The 18544-nt window shown below is 41.2% G+C and overlaps 1 long non-coding RNA gene across 3 annotated transcripts in view; it reads right to left on the bottom strand.

The window, feature by feature from the left end:
* LOC138562527 (uncharacterized) overlaps positions 1–18544 on the bottom strand; it is a 173500-nt gene that overhangs the window by 72453 nt on the left and 82503 nt on the right. For all 3 annotated transcript variants that reach the window (XR_011299337.1, XR_011299339.1, XR_011299338.1), the window contains one exon: positions 17199–17237. This is a non-coding gene — a long non-coding RNA (uncharacterized lncRNA). The remainder of the gene's footprint in view (positions 1–17198; positions 17238–18544) is intronic.

The following is an 18544-nucleotide window of genomic DNA, read 5'->3' as shown; positions in this document are numbered from 1 at the left end:
GATCGATTACTGTAGATTACATCTGCACTTGGCTACTCTAAAGGGTTGGCCCTACCTAACTGAATACAAACTGGATGGCATCTCACTCACTCATTGTCAACTTCACTCCAACTGAAGTTCTCTACTTCTCATCCAAACAGCCTAACTCTTCCTCTTCCAATCTTCTATTTTTCTCTCCTGATTACCTTCACTTCTATGCTTCTGCTCCAACCCTTGGTGTTGTCTTCGACCAATCTCACAACTCGACATCTCCAAAATAGGCCACACATAAGCTCCTCAATATCAAAAAAATAAGACATCTTCTTCCCTTCACACTGTAAAGCACCTAACCTCCTTGTTAGTTCTCTCTACTGTGCAGGTCTACTCTATGGTCTTCCCAACTATGTTTTTTCACCTCTTGACACAGTCTTCACCTTTCCTGTCCATTCATTCTTCAACCGTCACTGCTTCACCTCCACCTCCACAGCCTGTTGTCAGTCAGGACGGTTAACAATGCAACAGAGGGCATAGTATAAACTCATTCCCATTATCTTCAAAACTATATACGAACTTGCCCCAACCTATCTATCAGCCAATTTGGCGCCCTACTCTCCCCTAAACTTGCTAAGATCGTCCTCAGCTCGCCCCATTACCACCTGTCGTACCCCGTGCCCCCCTCTCGGTTTTGCTCTCTTCTTCTCCTAGATCCCTCACTCTGTAATGCTCATAATTATCATCTTCTGACTACTGCCACAATTTCTTTTTTAACCCAACCTCCTAACTCTCCTCCCAAAAGTAAGAACCATGTGCATAGCATTCTACGCCACTACTTGTCCCTGTGCTCCCCTGCCCTTACTGTGCTACGGCAAAGCACTTATCCCTCACCACTTCATCCTAAAACATAGCACTTCCTCCATTATCCCATTCCTACGTCAAGCCCTACTGTCCTTGTGCCTTGCTCATGTTTCTACCTCCCCAGATCTTATATCATTACTCTCTCTCCCATTGCTAAGGACACTGCTCTTCCGCTATGTAAATGCATGTTAAAACTTTTTGTAAGCATTGTTTTATGAAAAAGTGCACTGCATTGCCTGTCTTGTCCATGAAATAAATAAATACCATTGCACAACCCTGAGGAAGTATGTTATAGGCCCTTATATTTTTAGTGTATTTCTTCTTTTTATTTTTACAACTTTATTTAAAGATTCATCAAAAGAAATATATCATTCCAAAACATCAATTATAATAACATTAAAAGTACAAATGAAACAAAAAAAAACATTATACATATCGATACAAATAGAACAGAATAGATAAGAACAATCAATCAATTATCCCCACTAATTGCAACAATCCCAATTCGAAATGATACAAAATCAAAAATCAGAGGAAAATAAGAAAAATCACAAACACGCCACCACACAACACAGACAAACACCACAAATTTAACACAATAGCAAATTAACCACTCCAAAACAAAAACCATAGCCCATTAGCACTTAACTCACACATAGAGCTCATTATAATCATCCCATTGCTCCTTATAAAATTCTTCTTTATTTAAAGCAGGACACTTAATCCTCTCAAACCTTGAGAGCAACTGCACCTGCGATAACCATTCATCAATACTTGGTTTCTTTCTCGTCTCCCAGAGGCGTAAAATTTGACGAGTCGCCACCAGAAACACTTTATTAGCCCAACACAGAATTGCATAGCTAAAATGACCATGAGTGCCCACTGATGATTTCAGAATTACTCAATCTTCATCCTAACTGGAACATTCCACAGAACCTCCCAATCCTTCATAGAAATATCTCCATCCAGTTCAACACACCACAGAAGTCGAAGAGCATTCCATGAAGGTCTGAATTTCTCTTCTACCGGGAACAACTTCAAATAACTACACACTTCGCGAGGAGCAACTACAATAAAACTACACCGTTCTGGTCTTTGTAACAAAGGATCACTAAGGGTTAATAATCTCTCAGAAATCAAATCTCTCAACAATCTGTATCTTCTCATCTCCCTATTATGTAGCATAAACTTCTGCTTCAGAGACGCAAAAGATGTCATACCCTCATCACCCCACACGTCCCTAATAAGCAATATACCCTTGTTCATCCAACTCCTCCAGCAAAACATCTTATTATTGATCTGCAACCCGAGATTCTGCCAAATGGAGGCCTCCCCATAGAAATGAAGTCCCTGCCCCCCACTTACAATCAATGATGTAACTGCATCTTTGGAAGCAAGGACAGTTTGCAATGTACTGACTGATTTAGGTAACTTACCAAGCGAGTACAGAGATTCAATTTGGAAGGGTCTCATCATAAACTCCTCTATCTGAGCCAAAACTGGAATTTCTGATTCATTCAACGAGAAATAGGATCTTTGGTTTCTTCGAAACGCCCCATAAGAACTCCTGAAAGACTCGATCTACACAGCCCAGACCTTTTTTCGTAAACCTTAAAGGTAGCGATTGAATAATGTACAGAACCTTAGGTAAGAGCACCATTTTGATAGCATTAACCTTGGCCCAGATGGATAACGAGAGTCTACTCCGCCTACGGAGCATGGTCCTCAAGGTTTCCAGAACGTTATCTATATTGAATTCGGCCATACCTTTCACATCCCTAGATAAAAATACAGCTAAATATTTCACCCGACAATTTTCCCATTTACAATTCCAATCTAATAATCGTCTACACACCTGAGTGTCTGAAGCTGGAAACACAACTGTCTTCTCCCAATTTATTTTATAACCTGAGAGACTACCAAACTCAGAAATCATATTCTTCAAGATGCTACCCCCTTCATCAGGATTACTAAGAACAATCACTATATCATCAGCATACGCTAAAACCTTAACCTCAACTTCACCAATTGTAAAACCGGATAGACAACCCGACTGCCGAATATATAATAAAAATGGTTCAAGAGCCATATTAAAAAGTTAAGGCGATAGTGGACATCCTTGACGTGTGCCTTTAAATAATGTAAAAGAATATGAAATCACCCCATTCACCTAGACCCTGACAATGATACCCGACTGTAATGCCCCAACAACATTTATAAATAAGGGTCCAAAACCCATCTTAACCAAAGTAAAATTTAAAAAAGCCCAAGTCATATTATCAAATGCCTTCTCGGCGTCAAGAAATATGAAAATTAAATCATCCGGTCCTGAGGATGACAAATTCAAAATATCCAAGATGGTCCTAATATTATCATATCCATGACGTTGTTTCATAAAACCCGCTTGAACCCAATTAAAGTACCCATATATTTATCCAAACTTGAAGTTAAAATGTTCGTAAATGATTTAGCATCCACATTCAAAAGCCAAATGGGGAGATAATTACAACAATTCGATGCCTCTTTCCCTTCTTTGGGGATCACCGTAATCACTGACGCCCTCATTGAAGGACATAAGACACACTCCATAAGAAACCGATTATAGAGTTCACATAATTCCGGAGTTAACTGTTCAGTAAAAGTAAGGTAAAAGTCCGTCGGTAATCCATCTGGGCCAGGCGACTTACTGGACTTCAGTTTTTTAATAGTCTCTATCACCTCCTCCACCAGAATAGGAGCATCCAGAAAGTCTCTGGCCTCATCAGACAGACAAGGAACTTCAATCTTATCAAAGAACTCTACCAGAACACTGCACATGGTCTTCAGATTATAAAGATACATAATAAGTGCGGAAACATTCACCAATTTCTATCCTTTTTACAATAATCCTATCAGACTCATCTTTTATTTTCTGGACAAATGATCTCTCACACAAACCTTTCAACCTATTCTAAAGCAAGTTACTGTTATGTAGTAACTGGGTGATTGCATCACCATGTAGAACCCCTGCGGCTCGGGTTCCAGATGACGTTGTCTGTGTGGCTCGTTATTCGAGCTACAGCGAGAGAACGACATCGGAGCCGCCGTGGCTGCAAGGGAACTCTCCATTATGAAATAAACCTGAGAAAATACCTGAACTGATTCAAGTGTGATACGTGTGGTAGAATACATGGACATGAACCTAACAAGTGGCGACGAGGATGGGATGGTTGTTCCGTGTTGGGGAGAGTTCCCATAAAAGAAGACAATGGAACGACGGAGTGAATCATCGTTGAGGAAGTAAAGTGAGGTACGGTAGCCACATGTATAATTGCCGTACAACTATCTGCGATGAATTTAGATTTCAAGGAACTTTTAAAAAAAAAAAAAAACGGATGCTGACTTGCCGTATGTTTTGAAGTGGGCGCGAGGTACCGCTAAAGACTACTGCATTATTTGAAGACGGCGCGCGGTGCCACAACAGAGAGAGGAGCGGCCAAAAAGTGCAACGTGATGACGTGTGTCACGCTCTTAGAGTAAAGCACCCGAAATAACGTGCTTTGCGTGCCACCATTTTGTTTAAAAAAAAAAAAAAACACGATTGTTTACAGTATGTGTGTTGCGTATTACGAACAGCGATCTTAAACATTACTAAAGGAGCGCTGTTGAAGCATCCGACTCTGTGAAACTGGCAACACTGTTACATTAGCAGCAAAGCGTTATGCACGAGAAATTTATAAGCCCAAAACTGAAACAATTTAAGTGAACATAAAGTGAAAACTGCAGAAGTATAACACAAGTCAGCTGAGTGAACAAAATGAACAGTGGCAATAGGGATAAGGGAGAGAACAGACACAAGAGAGCTAGAATAAAAATATATATATATATATATAAATAAACACAAGAGACAATGCAGAGTATACCGGCTCCAGAAAAGTTTTATCTCATCCAGGAAATCCCGTATTGTCCTGGGAACAATGGTTGGACAATTTTCAAGTCTATATGAGAGCTATAGGTGGTGCAAAGTTCAGTGATGACTTGAAGGAAGCTACACTGTTGAATTGCATAGGTACAGAAGCATTGAGGATTTTCAGGACATTACCTGGGGATGCTGACTCTGGTGGTAGTTCAAGTGATGCTACGACCAGTTCCAGGAAGTATGAGGTGGCATTAACTAAATTAAGCAGACATTTTGGAAATAAGACTAATGTTGTTCTAGAAAGATATCGATTTTTTACCAGGAAACAACTTAAAAATGAGTCGATTGATGTGTATGTGGCGGCATTGAGAGGTCTCATTGCGACATGTGATTTTTCTGGTATAGCTAATGAGTATCTACGAGATCAGATAGTTCTGCATGTGGCTGATCCAAAGATACAACAGAGACTTTGGCAGGCGAAAAACCCGACGCTGGAGCAAACATTGGAGATAGCAAGATCCATTGAACTTGGGGATAAATGCATGCGTGAAGTGCAAAATAAACAAGAGACATTTGACAAGTGTACGGTTCAAACTGTGCAGTCTGAGAGCTCAGAGGAAAATGAAGAGTCATTGATTGCTATGGTAAAGAAGATGGTGAGATTGGATAAGGGTACGGGCTCATGGCAAAACAGAGGTAACTTTTCAAGATACCAAGCAAATTGTGATAAGTGTGGATGGTTTAAGCATGTGGATCCAGGAAAAGACTGTCCAGCTGTGGGTGCAGAATGTTTTAAGTGTGGTCAAGTGGGACACTATGGAAAGATGTGCAGAAGCATCAGAGCAAGGGGAAGATATTTCATGCGTGGAGGTAATTATAGAGGTCAAAGATTCAATAGTAGGAAAATTACATCTGGAGTGAGAACAGTGGAGGAGGATCAGCAACAAGATGGAGTAGCTGCAATTTCTGATGAATTTAGCGAAGCGATGCAAATTTTGGCTCTTTCATCCAGTGGAAGGGTTGCAGGCCCGTGGGTACCAATGAATGTGGATGGAGTGACCATACAAATTATGGTCGATACAGGATCTCCGTATACCATAATTGACAAAGACACGTTTGAGGGAATTTTGAATAAGAAGATGGGAGATCTACATATGACGAGTGTCAAGGCGACAGGGTATGGCAAATCCCCTATTGACATTGTTGGCTATGTTTGGGTACAGTTATCCTTTGAAGGGAGACATACTTATTGCAAGTTATATGTGGCACTAAAGGGCTTTGCAATAGTTGGTTGGTGGGAACAAGCGGCACTAAAGATTAGGATTCACCCGGGAGAAATTAAGCCTATATTGAGTGTTTTGGATAAATGCTGTAATTCCCCCGATGGTTTGGTTCAGAGATTTCCGGAGGTATTCAATGAGAAGATTGGGATTCTCAAAGGATTTAAACATCGCATTGTTTTGAAAAGAGGAGCAAAACCGGTAGTACATAAAGTGAGGAATATACCAGTTGGAACACGGGATTCTTTGAGGAGAGAATTAGAAAAATTGTGTTCTCAAGATATCATTGAACCGATAGAAAGCTCAGAGTGGTTGTCGCCCATTGTGATCGTAAGGAAACAAGGGGGAGACATTAGGATGTGTGTTGATTTAAGAGATCTGAACAACAATATATGGGTAGATCGACATCCCCTGCCAAATATTGGAGAAATGCTCACCACTATGGAGCCAGCCAAATATTTTTCCACACTTGATTTATCATCCGCATACCATCAGGTTGAACTAGATGAGAACTCCAGACATCTCACGTCCTTTATAACACCATTAGGGGCGTTTCGTTTTAAAAGAATGCCATTTGGCCTAGCGTCGGCGGCTGCTGTTTTTCAGAGATTAATGCATCATCTATTTGAAGGGTTACCTGGGGTGTACTATTTTCAAGATGACATTTTAATATCAGCCATGACCGAAGAGGATCATGATGCTAAACTTCTTGGAGTTCTGCAAATACTACAACAGAGAGGTCTTACATTGAAGATTGAGAAATGCAAAGTAAAAAAAAATGAAGTGACTTATTTGGGCCATTGTATTGATGTGGATGGAATTAAACCTAAAGAAGCTTTGGTGGATACCATACTGAAAATTCCTGAGCCGTCCAACAAAGATCAATTGAGGAGTTTGTTGGGCCTTACAGAGTATTATGCGAAGTTCATTGATCACTATACAGACAAAACGATACATATGAGAAACCTGATGAAGAAGAATGTGAAGTTTGGATGGTCTGTGGAGTGTGCGAAAGAATTAGGAAAAATCAAAGAACTGATTAACAGAGCACCTGCCCTGAAAATGTTTGATTTTAGTGCCAAAACTGTTATATCTGTAGACGCGAGTAATTCAGGCCTGGGAGGTGTACTTGAACAAGTTCAAAATGAAGAAATGGTTCCTATTGCCTTTGCTTCTAGGACACTCAAAGATGCTGAGAAAAATTATTCTACTATAGAAAAAGAAGCTCTGGCTGTAATGTGGATTTTAGAACATCTTAAGGGGCTGATATGGGGTATCCCCATCGAGGTTAGGACTGACCATAAGCCGTTGATTCATATCCTGAATCCAAGAAATCCACATTTAACATCTCCCCGCATAAGAAGGTGGATTCTCATCATAATGCAGTACAATTGTTCTATTAAATATACTCCAGGCAGGAGTAATGTGGTTGCAGATTGCCTGTCCCGTTTGCCATACTCATCAAGTGATGAAAGTAATGATAAAAATGAAGTAGAAATGGACAGTGTCATTGCACAAATACATCCTGGTTTCACTAAGGAGGATTGGATGGAAGCTGTCAAGGCAGATGAGGAACAGGAACAATTGAGGCTAGCAATAGCGAGTGGCTGGAAGGAGGTGCCTGAACGGTTAGTGCCATGGGAAGATAAGAAGGAGGAAATGTCATGCAATGAAGCCTGCATATATCGGGGTGATCGCATTGTGCCGCCCACGAGTTTGAGAGAGAGGATCATGCAAATAGCACATGAAGGACATATAGGGAGAAATCTCACTAAAAGAAGAGTAAGAGAGGTATATTGGTGGCCCAGGATGTGGAATGAGTTAGAAAACATGGTGAAGGAATGCTCCGCATGTGCGGTGAGCGATAAAGGAAAAGTTGCCAGAGCCACACCTTTGCAACCCATAGAAATACCAGTGTCGGTATGGACAAAGTTAGCCATTGATATTTCAGGACCATTTGAGATATTGGAGCCACATAAGATCTACATCATAGTGTTGGTTGACTACACCTCCAAGTGGGTTGAATGTGGCATTGTAGAAGAGTCTATGTCGGCAATAAAAGTCAAGAGATTTCTGGAAGAAATATTTGACAGGGAAGGAGAGCCTCAGGAGTTGGTGTCAGATAATGGGGCACAATTCATGGCAAATGATGTACAAGATTTTCTCAAGGAAAGAGCAATTAGACATAGAACTACTTCTTTATACCACCCTATAGCTAATGGTTTGGTTGAGAGAATGAATAGATTTATCAAGGACACGATTCAATTAGCTGTTGCAAACAACATTCCCTGGAGAGAGACTCTTAAAGAAGCATTGCTCACATATAAAGTCACGCCACATTCCACAACAGAAGTAGAACCATTCACTATGATGAGGGGAAGAGTGGCTACCAACAGACTGAGACCAGCTTGGTTAAAAGGAAGAAACAACAGAGTTGTGGACATGGAAGCTGTGGTGGAGAGAGTAAAAGTCAAACAAGCAAAGTATAAGAAATATTATGACAGACAGAAGAGTGTGAAGGAAAATTTGGTAAAGGAAGGTGATTGGGTGAGAGTGAAAGAACCCAGAAAAGTTGTGAAGGGAGAATCCAAGTATCGTGACCCACAGATGGTAGTGAGTTGTTCTGGGAAGTCTGTAATATTGGAAGATGGAAATCGGTGGTCATGCGATGATGTAGTTAAAATCGATGGAGAGATGAAGCGAGCTCTAGACAATGTTAAAAGAGTGGGGTGGCGTGATGTCAACAAAAGTGAAGAAGAATCGACAAACAAACACGCCAATGTTACAGAAGTGAGGAAGGACTATACATGCTTGGCAAAAACCAGGAGCAGAACACCATATTTTAAAAAAGATTTTATGTATTATTAATAAACTGTTACAAGAGGACAGCGTGTACCCCGGAAAGTAGAGAAGATGTGTATCCTTTTTACCTGATGGAGTAGCCCAATGTTTTGAGTTTCTGGTTAATAGTTTTGTTGTTTTTTTTTCTCTGTTTTTTTCGTTATCTAGGAATGGTTAGTTACTTGTGTTATTATAAGGGGGAGAGATGTTATGTAGTAACTGGGTGATTGCATCACCATGTAGAACCCCTGCGGCTCGGGTTCCAGATGACGTTGTCTGTGTGGCTCGTTATTCGAGCTACAGCGAGAGAACGACATCGGAGCCGCCGTGGCTGCAAGGGAACTCTCCATTATGAAATAAACCTGAGAAAATACCTGAACTGATTCAAGTGTGATACGTGTGGTAGAATACATGGACATGAACCTAACAGTTACCCCCAGAATCCCCTCTCTCCCAGAAGCGGTGTTTAGAATAAAAAGTCCCACATTCTGCTTGAATCTCAGACTCCAGACGTAATTGCTCATATAACCTATCCATCTTTAAACGATCATTCACTGATCCAGTAGGTGCATACGCTGATTGCGATTTACCCAGATCTAGCTCAAGATTTCTCATGTTTGCCTCCCCTTCTTTCCTCACTCTAGATGTCCAATTCATCAATTCACCCCTAGCTGAGGCCTTGAATGCACCCTATACTATTAAACTATCCGCTGAACCCTTATTAACATCAAAATATCCAGACACAAAACCAGAAAGTGACTGTAATGCTTTTTCCTCCTTCAGAATAAATGATTTTAGCCTCCACCTAGCAGAATCCGGAGAGTGCGGAGCAAGACACAATCAAACCAAAACCAGAGAATTATCCGAAAGATCTCGCTCACACATTCTAGCTTCAATTATCGTCTCATATGAGTAAATAGTCAATCCTTGAAAAGGAATCATGAACCGGAGAGTAAAATGAAAATTCCACTGTCTTTGGATGCAAAACTCTCCAAGAGTCAATTAAATCAAAGGCATCCACAAAATCACAACATTCTCTACTAGATCTGTGGCCAGTTAAAGAGCACACCGAGGATCTATCCATTTTGAAGTCCATAACACAATTGAAATCTCCACCTAAAATGATTACTTCTCCCTCATGTCAGCTAAAAGTTTAGTTACAATATCAAAAAAGAGAGACCCCGCTGCACATGGGCCGTAAACTGAGCCGACTGTAAACAGTCAACTAAAATGGCCCGACCTGCATCATCCTTAACTATTTTATCAACTCTTAAACCCAACCCCCTTCTGACCAAAATCCCAACTCCCTGTGAATTAGTAGAGTAACCATTTAGCCACACTTTCGTATATCTAGAATTAGTAAGGAGGTTCCCAGTGCCATCCTCAAAGTGCGTCTCTTGAAGTAGAACCACATCAATCATTTCCCTCCATATTCTGGATAGAATTTTTTTCCTTTTAGAAAGACACCTCATACTTTTATTATTCCAAGTACCTACAGTTAATATACCCACACCTTAGTTCCCTCTGATTCAAAAATTATCAGCGTCACTGTTCATGTGACCTCAATAAAGTGCATTAGATCAAAATGATGAACAAAGGGCAATGAGCTATGGAAAATCGAATCGGAGCAAAAAAACAACACAAATCCTGCTAAACAAACAAACAACAAAACAAAAGACACAAACATACAAGTAAATTGAACAAAAAGAGCCCAATAACGAATGGGCTCACTATGAGTTACAATATGGACCTATTCATGACCACCCTTCAGAAAGCTGTGCCCATTTAAAAAAAAATATATAAACTATACATCTAGTTAGTGCAGCAGCACAAGTCATGAACAATGAGTAATAATCTCCCCCAAACTGGAACCTCAGAGAGCCCCAACAATACCCAAGAAAACCCATCACTCTAATAAAGTAGTGCAGACGCTGCTGAGGATATAGTCTCAGACAATCTCACCTACTGCAATCAAACATTTGTCCATCAACAGCCACTCAAAATAAGCGACTGTATAAATAAAACAATAACGTCTTGACCGTGCTCAGTGACACGATGATTATAGTGTGGAAACGATTGAATGGAATAGAAAGGAAAGTGTGTTTCACTCCACATTAGCCCTACACAATAGCACAGAGACAACTTTTCACATTACACAAGCCAGCATAAGATTGCTAGATCACTTGAGAGAAGTATACATATACCACCAAACCGCCCATCCATAACGACGGTGTCATAGACTGTGTGCGCCAACCGCAGCAACCACAAGATATATTACTACAAGTGCGTTCCCATAACCAGTGCACAAACAAAGACACATAAGACCTAGACAACTGGAGGCTTGCATAGATTGCCAACACAAAATGATCACTTGTTGAGTAATATGCAAAAACATATATACATCAAAACACATCCAGAAAGCACAGAAAACCCATAGAAGAATATGGTACACAATATTTAAGATAGTGTCAAGCAAAGACTGGCACATGTACTCTGCTGCATTTAAATGTACATAGAACAGAGTTCATCTAGTACAATACTTCCCCACTCATCCACTAACGCCATGGTAAGTGTCTACCTCAATCGTACCACAAATCATCAGGCATTTTATGAACAATTTCAAAAAAACATACAAGGTCCAAATAATACACCCACTCTCACATAGCAAAGTAGAGAAATGGAAGTCATAGAATGTTCAGATGTTGTAAACGCCATGGAAGCTTCCTGTGTTTCTCGGATCATCCAGAATCTTTATGAGTTGAAAAGCCTCAACGTATTGAATCACTAACCTGGGTTATTTAAGGTGGATGAGTAACAAATGATGGTGAAAGAAGTGATGTGCTGTCTTTGTGGAATGCTGCTGATGCCTCTGGCAGAATCACACTGGCGCAGTATTGCACCTGTCTACCTCTTACCCCCTGTTTTTTTTTTCTTGGAAGTTTTTGCCTGATTTTTAGAGAGCCACCCAGACAGAAATGGCATGTATCCAGAGGTCTAGCTGATCCTAACCAACTTTACCATTCATCATGCAACTTGCTGTGCGTAAAGTTTTATGAAGCTGCACTCATTAATGCGCGTTGTCAAGACCACAACAAGCTTAGTACAGAAAACATTCCCCAAGGTGAACAACAAGTGCGGTATCACACACGGGAAGGCTGCGTGCAATACCAGAACAAGTGAGTACAAAACCCAGAGTGCCAGCACAAGTGAAATGATGACGCCGTGTGATATGAACAGCCCCCAAGGACTGGCAATCAGCTCCTTATTTGCACCGGATGAGAGATTCAATCATACTTTTGTCCGACATTGGAGCCGTTCTTCATGAAGGAAATCCGCTCGAACATGTGCCTCAAATACCATCCAAATTCAAATCGCATTGTCTGTCACAATCGCGGTCAATATATTACTGTCAATACCTTCCTCTGATAGATTTCCTACGGCCCCCGCCGAACTTCAACAGTAAATATAGGTTTTCGTGACACATACTGATGTGTATTACTTTATATTACTTTATAGACACATTTCTGAAACAAGCTGTACAAAGCTAAGAAAGTTGAATATGCTCAGGCCCTGAAGAAGGATTCTGTTATAACTCTATTTACCATGACTGGAGCGCTTTAGGGGACACAACCCCAGGAGATTTAATTTGTGTATCAACTATTTCCTATGATATAGTAGTGTAGATGTGAATATAACACTACTGTTATCTTATTTCACTGGTATAGGACCATTTATTGTGATGCAACATACTTCATTTTTAAGTGTCCCCTCTTTTTTGAATGCTTGAATTCTACTTTTTGAATTCTGTAACTATATGTAAATAGATTTTATTTGTGCAATACAGACTCATATGTGTGTTTTTGTCTATCTCATTGGTTTCAAAATACATACATGAATGTTCGAATGTTACTCACCGATTGTATGCAATCAGCCACCCGAGAATTATCACTGAATTTATGTTTAACTTACCAGTCTATCTTTTTGTATTTAGTAACAGTTTGAGTAACAGTAACAGTGGGGTACTTACCCCTAAGGAGTGCACTAAAGGGGGTGCAAGTTAGCAATAACTGGCTTATGGTCCATTGTTCGTCTCCATGTCTCAGGTGGCCCTGAGACATTTCTTCTCCCCCATCTGCACCTGAAGTTTTATGAATTTATCATACCTATTTAAGAACTGAAATTCTGAGTTTTTAGTACCCTTCCCACCCCGCTTGCCTCCTATTTGCTAGGAATGACATGAGAAAGGTTCCAACCAAAAATTACAAGATCCTGGCACAGAAAGAGTATGACTTTAGGATACAAGGAGAAATATAGTCCATTCCTGGGGCCTTTGAAGCCTCAACTTTTTGATCGTTGTCAGAATGCCATCCCCCGAAAAGCATCCTTCCCATTTAGGAAGTTCATGAAGTAGCAACCACCACCGTTAAAGAGGTGGAGTTAATGGCAGTATATATAGGGCCTCATTACACAGTAGGTGGTAGGGGATTACCGGCACCGGTAAGGGCACCGGTGCCGGTAATCCCCTACTGCCGTATTATGAGGTCCCTTAGCGGGTCCATTCCTTAACGCCTGGTTTTATTTTGCGGTACCGTTATTAGCTCCATCCCAATTCCCATTGAGCCCTATGGGGGCGCAAATGGGAATGAGGAATGGTTCCCGGAATGGGGACTTACCAGTCCAGCAAAGGTCAGAATAGACCGGTAAGTCCTTATTCGGGGAACCATTCCTCATATATTCCTCTTATAACTGAAATAATGGGGAACAAATGATATAAATTCCCCTAGAGTGAAAAACATGGTCTATCCAAGAGGATGATCTCCCTCGCTTCCAGGTTACGATGACAGGCAGTAGGAGATGAATACCCCAGGAATTCATGCCATTTATTCACATGCCACCTCTTTAATTCTCTGGTTGTTGGTTTCAAGAGAGAGCGAGATTCCCTATAATAAAGAGCTGCGCAAGCAATCCGAATTAAAGCCACCCGCTATGATAACATTGATAGGACTTATATTACGAAGATTGATATATATATATATATATATATATTTTTTTTTATATATATTACGTGGCCTGTGGTAGCGCCCACGTAGCCATGGTTAAGTTGCTAAACCCATGGGAAGAGCACGGTTTGGGTGGCTTATAACTTTCGTTCCCTTGGACGAATCCTCACCATACTTTGCAAAATTTGGTGAGGTTTGGTCAAGGGGGGAGTGTGGGGGTCAAAGTTATAGGGAGGTCCCAACAGTTCTTTTTTCCCATAGACTTTCTGGGAAAACATTTCTGTCGCGCCTACAGCCCAATCCGCTGGACGGGTAAAAACATCTATATTCCAAACCGCTGGATGGATTTTCACAAATTTGCGGCAGGAATGGTGGCTTGGTCCCGAAAGCGTGCTTTTGTCAATTTGGTGTAAATCCGTCCAGTAGTTTTTTTTTTTTAAACAACCAAATTGTAATGCAAACAAATTAGTGACATTTATGTCTGCTCTGCCGACTCACTTCCCTGCTCCGTCTGCGGACTGGCCTCTGATTGGCTAGAAAAATTTGCTAACTTTTGCATGGTCAGCTGACATCGGGGAAGCGGCCGTTGATTGGGTGGTGAGAAAACGTGAAATGTGTCAGTTTTCCTGAAACGTCCGCCATCTTGGATTTGCACATTTTTTTTCAGTCCGCGGACAGAGCAGTGATAACACAAAAAAAAGCATCATTGCACTTGTCAAACTCAACAATCAATCTGTGGGGATGTGGGGGGACGAGGAATTGGATTGAATATGGCCATAAGACACCAAAAAACAGGTTGTTTCACCCCCCCCGAAAGTCTGCAAACACTCCAGATGTCCTGGGGCAGTTTTGTGCACTTAGCGGACACTTCAGATGTCTTTTGCGCCACTCAATGAAACTGCATGTAACTAGAACTAGAACTAATCCTAAATAGTTTTGCAAAGTTTGGTGGGATTTTCTCGAGAGGGGGCGAAATTAGAGGGGGGTCTCAACATTTTTAGATGGCTTATAACTTTGTTGCTAATTGCCGAATAAGGACAAAAGTTTTGAGAAAGATTATAGACCCAACCTTCAATGTTTGTGTAAAGACTGAATGGATTTTGTCAAGTGGGGGCTAAGTTATATGACTATTGTATGTACATACATTTTGATACTTTAAAAAAAATAAAACATGGGCTGATTTGAAGCAAACTCGTGAGGAGCATTGGCAAGGACATTAAAACATGGTTTTGAAAATGTGCCTGTGTTTTATTTTTTGACAAGTGTCATAATGTAATTACAAAAAATAGTCATATACATTTGGTGACTGAGGTATAGCCTGTGGCTGTGGGCAGTAGTCAGATTGTCTGGGTTATGGCATGATGTGGACAATCTGGCTACTGACCATGACCGCTAGGGACAAAAAATGGTGTTGAAGTGGGTATGGGCCTCATTACGAGGATGGAGGTAACCATGGCACTTTTAGCGGCATGGCTACCCCCATATCGGGTAACGGGTCCGGGGTCCTTGAATGAGGAATTACTGGGCCATTCTGACCTTGGAGGGCCCGGTAATTCCTCATTCAAGGAACCCGGACCCGGTACATCCCCATTCCCATTGAAGCCACCATAGGGCTCAATGGGAATGGGGATGATGCTAACAACAAGCCTGTTAATAACGGGCTGAATCGCTGAATCATGTGTCGGCTGACTTCTAACAAAAAATATAGCATGAATATTGGTTTTGAAGACTGCTTCATTATGACAACAGTTACTTATTGAATAACTGAGTGCTGAGGTGAACAGGACTCACTCTCCTATTCAGAACCTAACACTTGAAGAAGGAAGGGCACATTCACAACGAACCCCATCGCCTGCAGCAGGGTAATCTTTCTAAAGTGCTAGATGAATCGCAGTGATCTACCCATTCTACCACCCTGCAATTACTTTATAATCATGAACTCTGATTTGATTATTGGGGCATGCAACATGACAGAACCCTAGGTTTGAATGGAAGAATTATTCTGCTTGCGGCTACAGCTTTAAGTGCTGTACTGAATTAAAACAAACCTGCGTCAGGGACATCAGCAAGGACCTGAAAGCATGATTTTGTAAATCTATTTTCTGTTTTATTTTTCCAAAGTGTACAAATGTAAGCACGATATATGGTTGGTGCATGGACAATGGACCTGGCCCTCAGCAAGGGCGCATGTCTACTCTGAGTTACTTAATGGGGCATGCGGCATTGCCTAAGCTCTAGGTTGAAATGGGGAAAACATTTCTGCTTAAGGCTGCAGCCTGGAGCGCTGGACAGGATTGCAGCAAACTTGCGCAAGGAGTGTCAGCAAGGACCTGAATGGATGCTTTTGCAAATTGGCCTGTGTTATATTTTTTTGAAAGAGTCGAAACCTAAGCACGAAAAATAGTCATATAAGTTTGGTGCATGGACAATGGGACTGGCCCTCGTCACGGTTGAATGGCTACTCTGATTTACTTAACAGGGCAGGCGGCATGGCCAAAGCTGTAGGTTTAAATGGGGAAAGAAAATCTGCTTGCGGCTGCAGCCGGAGGGCTGGATGGAATTGCAGCACAAGGAGCTTCAGCAAGGACCTGAAAGGATGTTTTTGGAAATCTGTCCAGTGTTTTACTTTTTTGAAATTGTCCAAACTAAGTACAAAAAATAGTGATATAACTTTTCTGCCATGGGCAGAGGGCCTGGCATTTGACAAATGTCTATTTTGATTTGTCTATTGCAGTATGCGCTGCTGATAACGACTCACATAAGTATGTGTTGCAAACAATATGTTTTTTAAAGGTTTATAGTTCTTTCATATATGTTAAAAGAGGAACTATTAATAACTTATATACAGTGATGTAATATTATGAAACTATTTCCCTTATGAAAACATATTCAATGGACGAAAAAACGTTGTTAAAGGGACATTACAGTTAAGATGTACCCCAGTCTGGGGACTCCTGTGCCCCAGCAGTTAGCTAGTGGCCTGCCACTTTGGGAATCGCCCGGCACGTAGATACCAGATTTAAGTATGATGTGTTATAACAGCCACATATGCTATGGCTTGCTCACTTTCAGCCTTCAGATTAAAGACATCACAACAAATGGTTTCACCATTTCCAAATGCTTCCAAATACTACACGTTATTCTGACCTTCCTTAATAGGTGTTCAGAGCCTTACTACTCTTTCAAATGTATCACTGTTGCGGTTTATACTTAGCTCCCCTCACCACTAAAGGCAAAACACTCCAGTTAAAACCTATTCAGAAATAGACCACCAAGATCATTCAGCTCACCTCATTTACTCCACATTCCAAATCAGTACACAGAATAAAGACAATGGACACTTACCTGAAGGTTGGGATCCAGAGCTGCCTCCATAGTTGCCTGCTAGAAGAGGATTGAAAGAAAAAGTTGAGCCATTCTCTGTTTGCATTGTATATAGTCTTGCTCGTATTGCACTGTTACAGGATAATGGCTTAGTTACAGTACATCGATAGGTGGATATGTTACATTTGCTCACAGGAGAACATGGCTTGGTTGTATTACTTGGTAGGTGCCTGGCTTACATTGGCCCATACCTGAGCCTACATAAGACGGATTGGTTACGCATGTGATAGTGCAGCACACGGTTACAGGTTGAGCTGCATATCATGCTTCATTGTCAATAGAATACAGTTGTTTGATATTAGACATGTAGTGGTAGCTGGGAAGAGGCCTTAAAGCGGTGTGTGTGACTTTTTAGGCAAACTGTCTTGTTCTGATTGCTTCCAGTGCCTGGAGGCAATGAAGGGTATGCTCGCCTCTCCCACTATGGCATGTTTAACTCTGGTAACAGGCAATAGATTGGCGTATGGTGTTCTTGTGGGTCTGAAGGCGTGAGGAATGATGACTCTGTGAGATAGGTAGGGGGTGCTGTGTGATGGATCCATTTGTGCATGTGCGCGGGAGAGCAAGCGTTTTGAAAAGAATGCACTGGCGGACAGGCAGCCAGGGTGCTTGCTGTCTGGCTACTGAGGTGTGTTCTCTTTTGTGGATGCCCACAGCTGCACAAAAGGCGTTATTTTGAATGGTTTGGGGTTTGTCCACATTTTTTAGTTGAGATGTCCATGTAGATGACATTGCAATAGTCCAACCTTGAGCCTATTTAGGCTCTACAAATTGACAGGCAATTTGTGGTGGAGAGCAACGGTCTGGTGGCGTTGAGGAGTTTGGAGTAGTAGGCTGCCGAAGCAGCGATTGCGCTCTCTTGTCTAGACATAGTTAGGTTTGAATCTAAATAGAATCCCTGTGTTTTGACTAATTGGGGATGGGGATGGTGGTATTGTCGATGGTGAAGGATATATACTGGTCATCAAGTTTGATGGGAGAGTCAGTGGGGCTAACAATAGTAGTTCAGTCTTATCCCCATTTTAGCAAAGCACATTTTCAGCCATCCATGGTTGAGAAACTTATAAAAGTATATGTGTATGATTTTTGAAAGCCCACTTGGAACTATAGAATGAGCCCAATTTCTCTACTCAGGAATCCATCTCTCTAAGCAACAATGCTGCAAAGACTGTGCTACAGGAGTCCAGGATTCCCATTGGTCAATCATTTCTTGGGCTCACACTCTCCTTTCTTATAGATAGGAATGACATAAGAAAGGTTCCAAGTAGGGGGTAAGATATCTTTCTGGATACTATCATCGACCAAAA

The sequence above is a fragment of the Ambystoma mexicanum genome, unplaced genomic scaffold (genome assembly GCF_040938575.1).
Source record: "Ambystoma mexicanum isolate Mex_15411 unplaced genomic scaffold, UKY_AmexF1_1 Mex_scaf56, whole genome shotgun sequence".
NCBI lineage: Eukaryota > Metazoa > Chordata > Amphibia > Caudata > Ambystomatidae > Ambystoma > Ambystoma mexicanum.
Note: the sequence above shows the minus strand (reverse complement) of the source record. Positions and strands in the feature narration are given on the sequence as shown.